This window comes from Ursus americanus, chromosome 10 (assembly GCF_024610735.1).
Source record: "Ursus americanus isolate L20-20 chromosome 10, mUrsAme1.1.p, whole genome shotgun sequence".
Classification (NCBI taxonomy): Eukaryota; Metazoa; Chordata; class Mammalia; order Carnivora; family Ursidae; genus Ursus; species Ursus americanus.
The window spans coordinates 60,472,191-60,487,942 of record NC_142136.1 but is presented as its reverse complement, the minus strand read 5'-3'; the positions used below and the strand labels follow the sequence as shown (position 1 = coordinate 60,487,942).

Genomic DNA, 15,752 nt, shown 5'->3' with positions numbered 1-15,752 from the left:
GACATTGCTGCTTTGATATAACCGATATGGAGAAAGACTATTGTGTCATGTTTAAAAATATTTCAGCTTTTATTTTTAAAAATGAATGGGAAAGAAGATAACTTCATCTCTTGCAAGGGACCATCCACTCCACCACCCTTGAAATCCAGACCCCCACTCCTACTCAAAGGGATGAAGGAGGTTCAGGAAGGGGACGAGTGGGGCACACATTACTGGCTTTAAAAAATTGATTTCTGTCCTTGACCAGACCATTCTGAGGCATCCAATGCCATTCTTCCACGCAAGTCACGCGGAGGGCCATGTCTGGACCCCAGCCTGAATAGGAACGTTGAAACGATTGCTCTGATCATTCATGGAAAGAACAAAACGTCATTTCACTTACCTACATCCATCCTGAGAGTCACGTGTGCCGGATTATTGTCTAGTTAGTTGATTCAGCCCTTTGTCTCCTGCTGCAGGTGCAGACATCAACCAGATGTTCCAGTGTTTTCATGGGGCGGGCCTTCACGAGGATGAGACGAGTGGGAGCGAAGGAGAGAGAAAGCAGTGGCTTAGCAAGGGTGGACAGGGCTGGGGACCAGAATGACACCATGTGTCTGCCCCTCCTCTCCCTAAACAAGAGCTGGAGGAGAACAAATCCAAGAGGAAATGTGTCTGTGGTCCTGTCAGGGAAGGGTGAGGAAGGCACCTGCCTTGGGCACAAAATTTAAGAGTGCCCCAAAAGCCAGCAATCCAGACAAAAGCTTTTTTTAGCAATGTTTTTAAAAAATCAAAATCCATGTGAAAACTCCACAATAAACAGATTATCAAAGTTTTCGATCCAACCCTGCATTTATATGGCCCCGCCTCATTGGCCTCATTCGAACTCCAGCCCTGGGTCTCCTGACCCATCTGTCACAAATTTAAAGATACTCTCCCAGTAAGAAAAAAAATGAAATGAAATGAAAAATTCTGAAAGGTCTTCTTTGCAGCGCCCACGTGGACTGTCCTTGCCTGTGTGCCTGAGGGAAAGGTGCTAATGGTGGGGAAAGAGGTAGAAACAGACAGAAGACCTCGGTGAGAGCTGGCGGGAGATGAGGGAATTGGTATACCCAAGGACCTAAACACAGTTTAAAACCTGACTGGGAAACAGAATGGATTGGTGCTGAATGAACATTCCAGAAGCAGGAAGGTGCACAGTAGGGGGACTCCAGTCTCCCGGACTCTTCAAATTTATGAACCTCTTATTGGGCTCAATCCACATCTCAAGTTACCCAGCTCTTTGGGATTTTGCTAATCCCCCATGCCCTAGGCCATACGATCGACAAACCTGTCCGTGGGAAAAAGTAAAAATAAAAGGAAAGAGAGAGAAGAGAAAACTGGCACAGGTAGAAAGTAAGTGTGGGTGCCCGCCACCGCCAACAAAAACTTGGAAATTAGGTAAGTAATATGTAGACCAATATCATTGATATTGAAAGTCAATCATAAAGTGAAAATGTATCTCAGGAGAGCAAGATTTTAATATATTCTAGCATATTAAAAAAAAGTTTATGAATGACAAACATTCTCTCCTTGACCAAACTCTCTCTACTCAGGCTCCTCTGAGTAATTTTTCAGCTAGGCCTGACTTTCGGACTTCCATGTTCCTCTGTGCATTTTCCAGTTTTAGCAAGAATCCTGATAAGTCAGTTTAACCAGAAGCCCCCACCCTCGATATCTGATCATCTCAATATCGGATCGGGTTCCTTATCCTCCACTACCCCTTAGCTGACGTCTGGTCACCAGGCCTGCCTTCAGCAAGAACCCTGTTAGATCAGCTTAGCCAGAATCCCCCCCCCCCAACCCCTGATGTTTCCTCTTAGTAATTTTCCATCCACTGACACCCACCCCGGTCCTTGGCTATAAATTCCCCCTCACTCGGGCTGTATTCAGGCGTTGAGTTCAATCTTTCTCCCCCAGTGCCAGACCCCATGTCAGTGGTTCCCACACCCATTGCAATGGAACCACCACTAACAAGTGTCATTGAATAATTTTCTCTTTAGCATGAACCTGGGCTGGTCTGTATGGAAAAGACAGTCTTGTTGGAGGGCATCAAAAGAGGGAATGTTGGTTCTTTACATCCTGTCACACAGTAAGCAGGCAGAAAACACTCATGGGTCTATACGGCAAGTCTGGGCAAGTAAATAAAAAGTTTTGTTTAGGTGACTTCTTTCTTGGATTTCTATTTTTATAGTGTTAGTATTTTAGTGAAAAAGTTACAAGTATGTCAATAATAAGAAGGCTTGGTCAGCAATGGAAGCACAGAAGAAGGAGATTAACAGAGAAAAAAAAAAAAAAACATGGGTGCAGCCAACGGGAAACAGTGTCCTGGTCACTCTTGCCGCGTAGTAAATAAACTAACCCATAAAAAATAAACTAACCCCAAACTGAATGGCCTAGAACAACACCTAAGCTATCGTGCTCATGGATTCTGTGGGTCGGGAATTGGGACCGAGCACAGCAGAGACACTTGTCTTTGCTCCATGATGTGTGGGACGTCAGCTAGGAAAACCTGAATGTCCGGCTGCCTCCACGGCCCGGAGCTGGAATTGCCTAGAGGCTCCTTCTCATACACTTAGCCTACGAGGAGGGCGAGGGCCCCTGGCCACATGGCAGTTACCTTTCTCATTGTACTTCCGCTTCCCCGGCCCGAGAGTCACATCGATCCACCCAAGGACACAAGGCTTAGGCCAGCCCCTGGCCCAAGTCAAGTTGCCATCCCCAGTATCTCCCTGGGGGGCTAGCTGGGGACCCCAACTGACCTACCCCAACCATAACCCTTGACATCACTGGACACCGTGTGAGTGATTTTTTTTTTTTCCTTCTGAAACCAAGAATGAAGTGAAGGGGTATAAATCAAAACAGAGGAGAGGGAGGCATGGATCAAAACTGAAAATATGGAAAAGGGAGGGAGGCATTGCCTGGAAGGAAAAAGGCAGCACAGAAGAAATGAATAGAAGATCTCAGCGACGGAATAGCTCAGGAGGTTTTCTGCAACAGAGCCCCTGCTGACCCACGTCCCACCCACGGGCGCTGGCTGGGTGGAACACTCCCACCACCAGCTTGGCCTCCGTGGCCACCTTCCTGACTTCATACCCGAAGGTCCCAGCGAGGAGGGAAGCTCGAGGACGGAGCGCATTGCCCGTGCCAGCAAGCACACCCCAGTACAGCGCCCGCAGTCTCCAGCCACTGGATTTACCGCACAGGGACCCTTGACTTCCTCCACGGTGGATTACTTATTTAACAAAAACTGACACAGGACTTACTCCGAGCTGGGCAGTGGCCTCAGTGCTTTGCAAATATTAGCTCAGTTAATCCTCAAAACCAGACTGGGAGGGAGGCACTCTTGTTATGTGTATCTGACAGATGAGGAAACGAAGATAGCTGAGATAATTTATTGGTCAGATGCGCCCGGCCAGTAAGCAATAAGGCCAGCATTCAAACCCAAGCCCGAGGTTCCAGATCCCCTGCTTACAGCCCCTGGGCTGTGTGTGAGGCCAGGTAGCTGGCACAGTTAGGAGCAGGGCAGTAAGGGGGCAGGGAGAGGGGAGGAAGGCACCCACACACAGGCTCACCTGCACGGGCATGGCTGGGGAAGGAGTCCACCCGGATGCCCTGGAAGACTCCTGGGGCTGTCCTCTCTCCCCTCTGGAGCCCATGGGTCTGTCCCCCCTCTGCCAGCTGCCTCTTAGGTGCCTGCTTGTAAGTTCTGGTGCAGAGCACTCAGGGCCACAGCAGCAGTTTGCAGACCTTGCTAAGGGACTGAGAACCCTTTCTGCTGTGTTCTTAAGACTCTAGTCTTCAGAGATGACCATGACCTCTGGTTGTGGGGGTGCCGGTGAGATGGGGATGGGGCAGGAGTAGGGCTTCTAGATAAAATACACAATGCCGAGTTCACTTTGAAATCCAATTAACAACAAATACTTTTTTTGAGTACAAGTTATGTTCCATGAAATATTTGAGACATTCTTACACTAATATACAAATATATATATATATATATATACACACATATATATACACACACACTCATTATTTACAACCCAATTTAACTGGGCATTTTGTATTTTTATTTTCTAAATCTGGCAATCCTAAATGTGGGCTTCTGTAGATCTCTAAAATGCTGGGTGGGGACACAACTGGGAGGGCAGACAGGCTCAGCACTGGGGTCCAGGTGGTGGCAAGCCCTCTGGGGAGCCAGGGGAGCTGACCCCCGTGCTGAGAGGCAGTTTCCCATGGCCTGGACCGGGGTGGCCCTCTGGCCATGACAGAGCACAGGAGGAAAATCAAAACGAACTGTCATGTCCCACGTGCTGTTCCACAGGCTTGTATCCCACACTTTGTCAGCAGCTCCTCACCCCACAAGTTTTCATTTTGAAAAATATCAGACCTGCGGTGAAGTTGGAATAATAATACACTAAATATTCATTTATCACATCTCCATGTGCGTGCGTACGCGTGTGCACATCAGCACACGTGGGTATGTTCGTTTGTTTGACGAACCATTAGAGAGTCTGTGGCAGATGTTGGGACATCTCATCCTTAAATACTTCCGCGTGCGTGTCCTGGGAACAAGGGCATTCTCCTACAGAGCCATAGTACCATGACTACACTCAGGAAACGTGATGCTAATACCATTCCATTAGCTAATATAAAGTCCACATTCAAATTCCTCCAGTTGTCCCAATAATACGTGTGTCTGTATATGACACAACTATATGTACACAAATTTACATATAATTAATGTCACATTAATAAATTGTCACAAATACATATGTGTGTATATGTACACTATATATCATGTATATGCATATGTATTGTTATATATGTATATATGTATATACACACACATATATATGCGTGGTGTATAGAGACACATTTGGAGGAATTTGCATAGGGACGTCCTATATGTGTATATACACATACACACATTAGTAATACAGATCACTAATTTAATATAATACAATTTTATTTATTTTTGGTTTTGATCCAAGATCCAATCAAGGATCCAAGATACACTCAACTGTATGTTCCTTGGGTTTCCTTTAATCCAGAACGATCTTTTCCAAGTGGCCTATCGCATGCCAGGCAAAGTGCAAGTGGCTTGGCATATCTTATCTAATTGCATCCCTGTGGAGTAAAGGGTTATCTCCTTTTACAAATAAGGAAACCGAAGCTTACTCAAGTTCAGTAACTTACCCAGGGTCACATGGCTAGTAAAGCCGTGGCCAGTATGTGAACCCAACCCTGACTCCAAAGGCCGCCCCCTTTCCTTTACAAGGTGCTGAGCTCTGTCTTCAGGAGCCGACACGGAAAGAGTGATAGTGAGGTTGGAACCTGAGAACTATTCCAGGTGGTGAGAGAAAGTCCCATGGAATGCACAGGATTTTAAGAGAGAGGCTGAGCAGGTGAGCTAGGGAGGCAGTGTAGTGTCAAGTTCAGGAAGTGACACAGAGCCGGGTTCAAGTTGGGACTCCTCTGTCTCCCAGCTATGTTCGCCTCACTTCCTAGAACCTCACTGTCCCACCTGTCACATGAGAGGGACGAGAGTGACCTCATCGGATTGCTGTGGGACTCTATGAACTATTCACACTGTGTTCTTAGCACTTAGCTGACCAGGCGCAGGCCAGGGGCTGAATAAATGGCAGTTACCGCGGTTACAAGGTGAGCCGCTGCCTGGGTGGGGGGGGCCACAGGAGTCACTGCCAAGAGCAGCTGTGCCAGCCGCTCGGGGTCACCGAGATGAAGAGGAATGGGATTCACTGATTTTTTTTAACACTCACGCTCATGGATTACACCTGGGGGGGGTGACTGTGAGGGACTTAGGGCTGCAGTCTGCACTGCTGGAAATGGTGAGATGAGCCCCCTTCCTGACAAGAGCTCCCTTCCAGAGAAGCAGACAGAAAGGAGGCTCAGGTGGGGATTCCCTGCCGCAGGGGGACGGCTGCCCAGGTTCACAAGAGAGGGAAGCAAGGGGCACGGCTCCTCCTCTGTGTTTTCAGCGTCACCGGTGACCTCCTGAGTGTTTGAAAGCCCAGTATCTTCGGGGCAGGTGGGAGCAGGCTTTGCATGGCTGAAGTGGAAGTGGGTTGTAATGGGCTGAATTTTGTCCCCCCCAAAATTCCTATGCTGGAGCCCTAGCCTCAGGACCTCAGAATGTGACGACATTTGCAGAAGGGGCCTTTAAAGTGGTGATTAAGTTAAAATGGGGCCTTTCCAGTGGGCCCTTTCCAGTGTGGTCTGATTTGTGTCCTTATAAGAAGATCTAGGCCCACGGGGAAGACCATGTGAGGACATGGGGAGAAGACGGTCATCAGCAAGCCAAGGGGAGGAGCCTCGGAAGAAACCAAATCTGCCAGCCAGCACCTGATCTTGACCTTCTGGCCTCCAGAGCTGTGAGAAGATACATTTCTATCCTTTAAGCACCCAGTCTGTGGCCCTTTGTTATGGCAGCCCTGGCAAATGGAGACACAGGCCCCCGTGACCCCAGAGGCAGGGGTGGCCTACTGAAGAAAAGAGACAGCTAGGCAAGGACTGGGCATGGCCTTCGGGGAGGATACACAGGGCTTCTGCTCTGCAGAGGGGTGGGGGGCCTAGCACCAGGTCCCGGAGCCAAGACTCTGGAATCCAAGGTTTTTACCACTCTCTGCCACCCCCAGTCCCTACGGGATGGAAGCCAGGGAGAGGCCAGCTTGCAGACTGTCTGTGGGCAAGTCATTAGCCTGGCTCACGACTCACCTCTGAAATGAGAGCATGGGATTCACTGATTTTTAAGGGTTCTTTCTCATCTGAAATTCCTGCAGCAGGGAAGGGCACAAGCTGGTTGAGAGAGGGAGCTGAGCTTATTATTCTGTTGACATGCAGTTCAGTGGTTTGAATGCTCCGTCATTTCTGTGGAGAACCTGGCATGTGTTGCATAAAAGCCAACGAGCTGGAGAACCAGAGCGAGGCCCAGCATATGGTGTGCATCGGCTTTCTCTTTCTCCGCGGAGAAAGTTTGCTTGATCAGTCAGGGTGGTATGGGGGCCAACCTCGGGGTAGCTGTTCTCCTGGATGCCGGGCCCATCGAATTGTGTGACACTGGCAGCTGGGGTGACCTCTTCTTTGTTACAGAGAGCTGCATGGCCTCGGGGGACGTGGGGAGCCTGGCCTCTCCAGGGACACTGCCAGGCCACAGTGGAAGCCAGAATGTTAAAAAGCTGCAAAGAGACCAGGATGGCAGTGGCAGCCACAGCCACACACACTTCAGTGCTGAGACCAGCTCCTCAAAGCCCTTGAGGGGGCGGCAATGTGATGGGTCCCAGCTTCCTGCTCACACCCACTTCCTATAAATGAGGAGGCTCTCCCTCCACCCATCACAGAGCCCTCCATCTGTCCCATCACGGACGACAGGCTCAGGGTTATAGGGCCAGCAGCTTCTCTGCAATTCTCTGGCAAGTCGCTAATCATTGATTTTTATTTAAATAGGCCTATTGTCGGGCTTCAAAACAGGCCTGAGACGGCACACGTGTAAGATTATCTTTCTGCACTCTGGTTTACTCGGAACTACTTATTTCTCTCACTCCTCTGATCATCCTTGTGTCAAGGTGGCGTGACCTCAGTAGAATTAGTCTCCACGGAGGGTCAGGAACATGAGTCACTGAACAGTACCCTGGTTTATCCAATGGCGTAGAGCACAACAGAACCTGAGCCAGACTCAAACGGCCTCTCCAAACCCTGGAATCAAGGTTCGGACTCCTAGGAGGTACACATTCGGCCGATTTTCTCCTGAGTTTTTTATTATATTATTGCACGCTATCATTTGTAATTTTATCATCCAACACCTTTTTATTATATCCTATAAAACACACTGTATTATGTTTTAAATGTTATTTATCCAAAAACATTGTTATCTGTTCCCTGGTACAAATAAAATGTAAATGTCCAAATAATTAAGAAATTATTTTCCACTTTTTACTTGCGCATTTGATGCGCATCTGGACGGGTGGCACTGGGCACACTTAAAATACGGAGAAATAAATAGCTCTGAGATGTGACAACATATGTATTTGCTCAAGAGTGAACGGCGCAGATCTGCATTTCATTTTACAGCATTTCATCAGACATATGGTAAACCATGCTAGGTGATTTTTATTTAAAAAGTCAGCCATGCCAAACGCAGAACTTAAAGGCACATACAGTCAGACATCCTGCGCTCCGTGGGAACAAGAGCATTCCCGTCGCTGGGATGTCATTACCGATACTTGAAGGGCACTCTGAAGTTTTCAGAGGGTTTGCCAGTTTTCGATAGGAGACTCATGAGCTTGGTGAACACCAGAGGTTCCAGCTGCCTCCGTTTCACACCCCACCCCCCAGAGCTCAAGGCTGCAGGTAAAATGATCCTAGGTTGAGAACTCCAAAGGGCCCTTCCACCCACATCACCACCTCCCCTACCGCCCCGTGCCCTCCCCCACCAGCATTCCTTTTTCATAATCTGCCTTTGCCAAGGAAACCAAGAGTGGGTGTCCCAGGTGGATAATTGACGATTTTAGAAACTTTCCCAGCTCCTCATTTTCCCTTTTAGTTTCCTGATTAGGTCTCAGATGAGTATATTTGCCTGCAGGGCTGCAGAAGTGTCTGTGAAGCAAGGGTGGGAAGAGGGAGGGCCTGCTGGGACCTTCCCTGTGCAGACCAGAGATGACAAGCGCCTTCTCCACCCCCCCCCCCCAAACCCTCGAGGTCGGGAAATGCAGTGCCGTTCAGAACAGCAAAGTGCCTTATGCGCGTTTCTAACTTCTGTGCATGAAACTATGGGTGCTCAGCAAAAAGGAGACATGGAGGCTGGGAAGGGGGGAGCACATATTCGTTTGTTAGCATTCCCTCCACATTACTGCATGTGTTATTAAACATTTGTACAAGAGTATTACTGTGCAAATTTCTGTGAGCAAACCATACATACTGCCATCTACGTTTGGACGGTATGGGGGGCTTTCCATAGTAATTTTGAGTGTACTTAATCTTTGCCTCCTATGCTGACTGTAGGACTTAATCTCCTTAAAAGATGCACTTCCACATTTTTAAATATAAAAGGTAGATTAATGACACTCATTGACTAGAATGGTTAACTCAAAACTTGTTAAACCGTGAAGACCCAGGCTTTGGGTGAATAATGGATGTTACGTACCCAAGGGTCTGAGCCCCAGACATAAAACAAAGAAGAAAAGGACAGAAGGGTAAGTCGGGGACTTCAGCAGAAACTGCATCTGAAGTTATACCTGCTATCCCAGGAAACAAGGAGCTTACTGTGTGCGTCCTAATCTCGGCCAAGGGCTAGGACAGGGCAGGACTAAGAATCCCGGGGGCACAGCAGGGTCTCAGAACTTAGCATCTAAAGCGACTGCGCACGCCTCCGTGCGCCTTGTGGTCTTCACTGCCATTGTCATCGACATTTACTGAGTGGCTTCTCATGCCTAACAGAGACTATGGGCCAGTGTCCAAGGCCAGAGTCATGTGGTTTCAAGGAACTAAACAGCTCAAATCACAAGAGGGTTTATTACAGAAAATCGGCAAGCAGCACAGCCAGGCCTTGGGCCAACTGGGAGGTCATCCGGCAGAGCGCTCTCGGCTTCCCTGAGGCCACGTCATCTCTCACCTCTGACTGACGTCCCCTCTCTGCAGACCAGCTCCAGTGCCCACGGACCACTCGCCTTGGCCCACACAGCCCGTCCAGAAATGGATGCCCCAGCCACCACATCTGGATGACCTTCCCACTTTAGAGATCACCACCCACTGATTCCTGGCCTGTTATGTTTCTTAGCGGCCATTCCTCCAAGGAAGAGTAAGCGGAGGGGACGAAGAGAAGCAGGCCACCCCAGCAGGTCAGGGGGGCGCTCTTCCACTCTGTGATTAGGATGGAGCTGAGGCACATGGGACAAGAGCAGTCACCTTGTCCCCTCGTTCAGACAGGGATGCAGGTGGGAGAGAGTCAGGGGTAACCTGGAGGGGGAGTTTGGGCATGGCAGGGCAGTAAGACCAACACAGTGGCTAGAGTCAAGAACGGAGGCCCTCTACTGAATCGACAGAAGGGGCCAAGACAATGGAAGTTCTAAGGCACCTCTTGAAATGAACAAATTGACCCTCTCCATCTGCTCAATAATAATAGCTCATATTTATCCACTTTTTCCTAAGCACAAATATCTATGCCCTTTTTTTTCAATGAACATGAAATGTATCATCTTTATTGTTCAGTAGGGATTTACTATTGGATCTTAAGTAGTAATCATACTGTAACTTAGTTTCCCCATGTGAATGAAACAAATACTTTGAGTCAAATATTTTTGAGTCAAGTACTTTTTTTATTATTATGTTATGTTAGTCACCATACAGTACATCATTAGTTTTTGATGTAGAGTTCCATGATTCATTATTTGCTTATAACACCCAGTGCTCATTACAACACATGCCCTCCTTGATACCCATCACTGGGCTATCCCATCCCCCCACCCCTCTCCCCTCTGAAACCCTCAGTTTGTTTCCCAGAGTCCACAGTCTCTCATGGTTCATCTCCCCCTCTGATTCCCCTCCCTTCAATTTTCCCTTTCTTCCCCTATGGTCCTCCATGCTATTCCTTATGTTCCACAAATGAGTGAAACCATATGATAATTGTCTTTCTCTGCTTGACTTCTTTCACTTAGCATAATCCCCTCCAGTTCCATCCATGTCGATGCAAATGGTGGGTATTCATCCTTTCTGATGGCTGAGTAAGAATCCATTGTATATATGGACCACATCGTCTTTATCCATTCATCTGTTGAGGGGCATCTCGGCTCCTTCCACAGTTTGGCTGTTGTGGACAATGCTGCTATGAACATTGGGGTGCATGTGCCCCTTCTTTTCACTACATCTGTATCTTTGGGGTAAATACCCAGTAGTGCAATTGCTGGGTCAAAGGGTAGCCCTATTATTTTTTAATGTTTTTTTATTATGTTAGTCACCATACAGCACATCCCCGGTTTCCGATGTAAAGTTCGATGATTCATTAGTTGCGAATAACACCCAGTGCACCATGCAATACGTGCCCTCCTTACTACCCATCACCAGCCTATCCCATTCCCCCACCCCCCTCCCCTCTGAAGCTCTCAGTTAGTTTCTCAGAGTCCATAGTCTCTCATGCTTCATTCCCCCTTTCTTTATCCCTTTCTTCCCCTACTGATCTTCCTAGTTCTTATGTTCCACAGATGAGAGAAATCATATGATAATTGTCTTTCTCTGCTTCACTTATTTCACTTAGCATTATCTCCTCCAGTAGGGTAGCTCTATTTTTAACTATTTGAGGAACCTCCACACTGTTTTCCAAAGTGGCTGCACCATCGCATTCCCACCAACGGTATAAGAGGGATCCCCTTTCTCCACATCCTCACCAACATTTGTTGTTTCCTGCCTTGTTAATTTTTGCCATTCTAACTGGTGTAAGGTGGCAGAAGACATGAACGGACACTTCTCCAAAGAAGACATACAATGGCTAACAGACACATGAAATGTTCAATATCTGTGCCTTTTAATCTTATCCCATGTTCTAAGCACTGTGTAAATGCTGATAAGCATTATTGCATTTAATCCCCACAGTCCTATGAAGTGAGCATTATTACCCCCAATTTATAGTTAAGGGAACTGAGTCTCAGAGAGGCTAACGATCTTGCCCAAATTTACAGACTCCGTAAGTGGCAGAGCAGGGACATAAACCAGGACCCATTACCTACCTCCATGAGTTTTAGCACTGGTTTCCTTTTATTTGGCTATATTTCTTTGAGGGTTTAACTAAGAGGTAATAAAATAAACTTACAGCGTTTCTACTGTATTCTCAGAAAAGTTCCTAAAAGAAGATGTTATCATTCATATTTCAGGTTCTCTAATATTTAGTGTCACAGAGATTTTTATAACGTTCAATCTAATCCAGAAGGCATTTAAAACTGACATCACCAACATCCTTAGCAGTCAGTGACCCAGACACCTGATAGTGCAGACACCTGACCAGGCAGAGAGGTTAAGGAAGATTGGAAGGGTCAGGATCCCGTCCTCTGCACAATATCCTTTCAGGCATCAGAATTATTGGGCTTTCTGCCTGCCTTCCTTTCTACAAGAGAAACTGAAGGACTGTAGTTCCTTCCCTCCTGCCTTCCAGCCACTGAATCATTTCCATTTGCCTTCTCTGGATTTTCTCCAAATCCTTTCCTGATCATTTCATCTTACTTAAGAGGGGAGACCAGAAAGAATATAGAACTCTTGAGAGAGGCCTGATGGAGGCTTGTCAGGGTGGGACGGTCAGCTTAAAGTTCCCTCATGCTCAATGCTTGTTTACAAATTCCAAGGGTACGACTGCCTTTTTCTTAATAAGGGCATAACAAAACTGGCTGCATGTTTAGCGTGTGTACCACTATGGCCCCTGGCTTTTTTTCTTCCATACTTGTACATTGCCAGCTCCCACCTGGCCTGTTCTTATGGTCTCCTCTTTATTCCCACATAAACTTCCCAGCCCTGTCTCCATTATGTGGCATCCTGTTCTATACCTTTCACCTTCTGCAACTGGCCCGAAACACTTCCAATTTTAATTCCCCGTTTTATTTTTTTCTCTTTCTTTCTTGCCATACACTCTTCTATTTTGAAGGATTTTAGGTAATGATTTAGTTCTATCTCATCCTTTGCCTTATTTGGGACTCATGGTTGCCCATTTCATCTTTAAAAAGCAGCAAGGTTAGAGTAACCGCAGTTTCTTTCAGTAAGGGGTAAGCAATGTTTAGGAGAGGGAAACCTGTCATGTGCCAACCACTGGATTCGGTACTTTAAATACATTTTTTTAAAATTGTATTTATTTATTAGACAGAGAGTGAGAGTGAATGAGAGTACAAGCATGGGGGAGGGCAGTGGAAGAGGGAGAAGCAGACTCCCTGCTGAGCAAGGAGCCCCATGCGGGACTTGATCCCAGCGCCCTGGGATCACAACCTGAGTCGAAGGTAGACGCTTAACCGACTGAGCCACCCAGGTGCCCTAAATACATTTTTTAATTAATTTCTTGAAATGTCCTGGTGATCTGGGCTTCGTCATTAGAATTTCACGGATGAGGATGCTAAAGGTGAGAGAGAGAGATTTAAGTCACTTGTCTGAGGCCACAATATTAACCAGAAGTACACCAGGAATACAAACCCAGTTCTGGCGGCCTCTGAAGTCCATGCTTGTTAATCCTTTTCTCCATTTACTCTTTCTTACTATCAAAACATTTCTCTTGGCCAGACTTAGGGTTTTTTTAATTCTAGTTCTATCATCAACGTGTCATTAGACGTGTCAGGTAAATCATTCTACCTCGTTGTGTTTGTTTTCTCATCTTGAAAAAAAAAAAAGGATAATAATAATATCCATCTTACCTGCCTCGCAAGGATCAATGTAAAAGTACTTTGGAAAATTTATAGCCTAGACAAGTGTGAGTTTGTTATTATAGTTGTTATTACTAATCTTTTGCGTGGCCCAATGTGGGGTTCAAAAGACCGCTCCTAAGCATATGAGGCTCCTAATATGGACAAAGAAATGGATTCGTTATAAACTCTCCCAATAAAGTACGGCATCATCTCCCAGGACGAAGAGACCCCTGACTCAACTGCCATAAACAACCAGGGAGGTATTCACATGGTAAGAAGTTCCAACGCCCGGCCGCTCCAAGGTCAGTTAATTCATGGGCTCCCTGACATCATCCGTGAGCGAAGTTCCTCCCGTCTTTCAGCTCTGCGTTCCTGCACAGGTTGGCCGGTGTTCAAGCGAGCTCATTTCATGGAAGCAAGATGGCAGCCCCTAGCGCCCCATGTAAGCACCTACAACCAGCAGGAGCTGAAGGTGCCTGCCTCTTCCTGGTGGTCTCATTTTATAAGGAAAAAAAAAATCTTGGCCTGGTGCTTTCATCTCCCAGCAGACATTCTTTCACATCTCACTGGGCAAAACTGCACCACATGCTCTTGCCTAAACCAGCGGCTGGAAGGGACATGGGGATTGCCATGACTGATTTACTGAAACACCTGGCTGTGGCTGGGAGGGTGGATTATCCAAATAAAACAAGGGTTCTGTTATTAAGGACGAAAGGGAGAATAGCTGTTGGTAAGCCACCAACAATTTCTGCTCTCGAAAATGAATTAAATCCATTGGCTAGAATTGATCTTGGTCTCTCCAAGTGTCAGGGAATGTCTAAAAGAGAAGCGAGCACAGTATTCTCCCCTCCTCCTTACCCCCCACTCTCATTTCATTGCAACCCGGTTCTAAAGTATTCAATTTCAATCCACATTCACAGACTTAAAGATCCTTCTTCTGTCTCCCTGGGTCTCTCACTTTCTCTTTATTTTGGATACAGCTTGTAGTAATCACTGCCAGAATGCTGAAGGGCTGCTAACGTTTTCTTTTCCAGGCTTTCCCAAGTGAAACAGAGAAAAGAGCTCTAGGACGGGAAAGCTCTTCAAGTGGCCTTCATTAAACTAAGCTGAAAGTTTCTGTGTCTCCTTTCCAAATCACATCACCCTCAGCAAGACAAATATCTACCATGCTGCACAGTTCTTACCTTCCCAACAGATTTAGTGTCTAATGAACAATATCCCTCCTGTATTCCGGAAAGAGAAGACACTTGTTCTGAACGAGCAGCGCGGAGTCACTTGGTGTGCGGGCATTTCTGGATTTGGTTCAGTGGTCTATGAATCACAGCGATTGGTGTGCTCCAGGAGAAAAGCACTAGCCATCCAGATGAACCCCGAGGTTAATTATATAACAACAGGTAATCACTGTTCAGAAGTAATTATCAGGTTATACACCCATAGATGCTGAGTCCCAACTCAAGAATATTTTTAGCTTTGGAGTCCACTCACTGGCTTTTCCTGTCTTTCTCTCCCTCTGTTTACCCTAAAATTAACATTAATCAACATTTGGCCCCAAGCACACTGTGCTTCCAACCATGTAATTATAACAAGTCTGACCTTATATATGTTTTATTTTTGTGTGTGTGTGTGTGTGTGTGTGTGTGTATATATATATATATATATATATATATATATATATATATATATATATGTATGTATTAAGTTTGACCTTAAATCCCCAACTTCTATCTCTGAGTCAAGATCAGCGTTTCCAGCAGTGAGTTTATCAGGTGCTGGGGCCCAGGGATCCTTGAAGAGAGCACCCCCTCCAATCCTATGTGGTCACAGACACAGAGATCGCCATAGCCCACACTTGCAGCAACTGTCTTCCAATGGAGCTAAAGGGAATATATTTAGGCGTTGTGTTATGGGGAAATTATATGGCACAAAAGCAATAATATTTCAATTATTGCCACTTAGAGACCACCAAAATAGTTATAAGCAGGGACAGACGAGCTTGGATATCTAGTCATTTTCTAAACGTTTTAAAAACCACACAGAAACCTCAAACTGGATGCCATTCCTTGGTTTTCTGATGCTAATTCTTGTGACTGTGGTTAGGAGTGTCTCAAAACACTGGTAAGAAAATTTCTTTCCCTTACTCGCTGACCAAGAGAAGAAAATGGAGATGTTGTGTAACCTCTACCACTGGGTGGACATCACTCTTCCTCGCACCAAAGATGGCTCCGGTCATGGCCCTGGCTCCACAGGCATACAAGGGCTAGGACAACAACCAAGAAGCAGTTTATCTGTCATCAAAAATCGGAATGCTTAGAGCTTGTTTGCAGGGTTGAGCACTACTAAGGAGGG

The 15,752-nt window shown here is 46.5% G+C and overlaps 1 long non-coding RNA gene across 1 annotated transcript in view; it reads right to left on the bottom strand.

The window, feature by feature from the left end:
• The window catches only part of LOC123791893 (uncharacterized), a 184,758-nt gene that overhangs the window by 64,325 nt on the left and 104,681 nt on the right, over nt 1-15,752 (bottom strand). Inside the window, exon 5 of the long non-coding RNA XR_006779547.2 lies at nt 383-502. This is a non-coding gene — a long non-coding RNA (uncharacterized LOC123791893). The remainder of the gene's footprint in view (nt 1-382; nt 503-15,752) is intronic.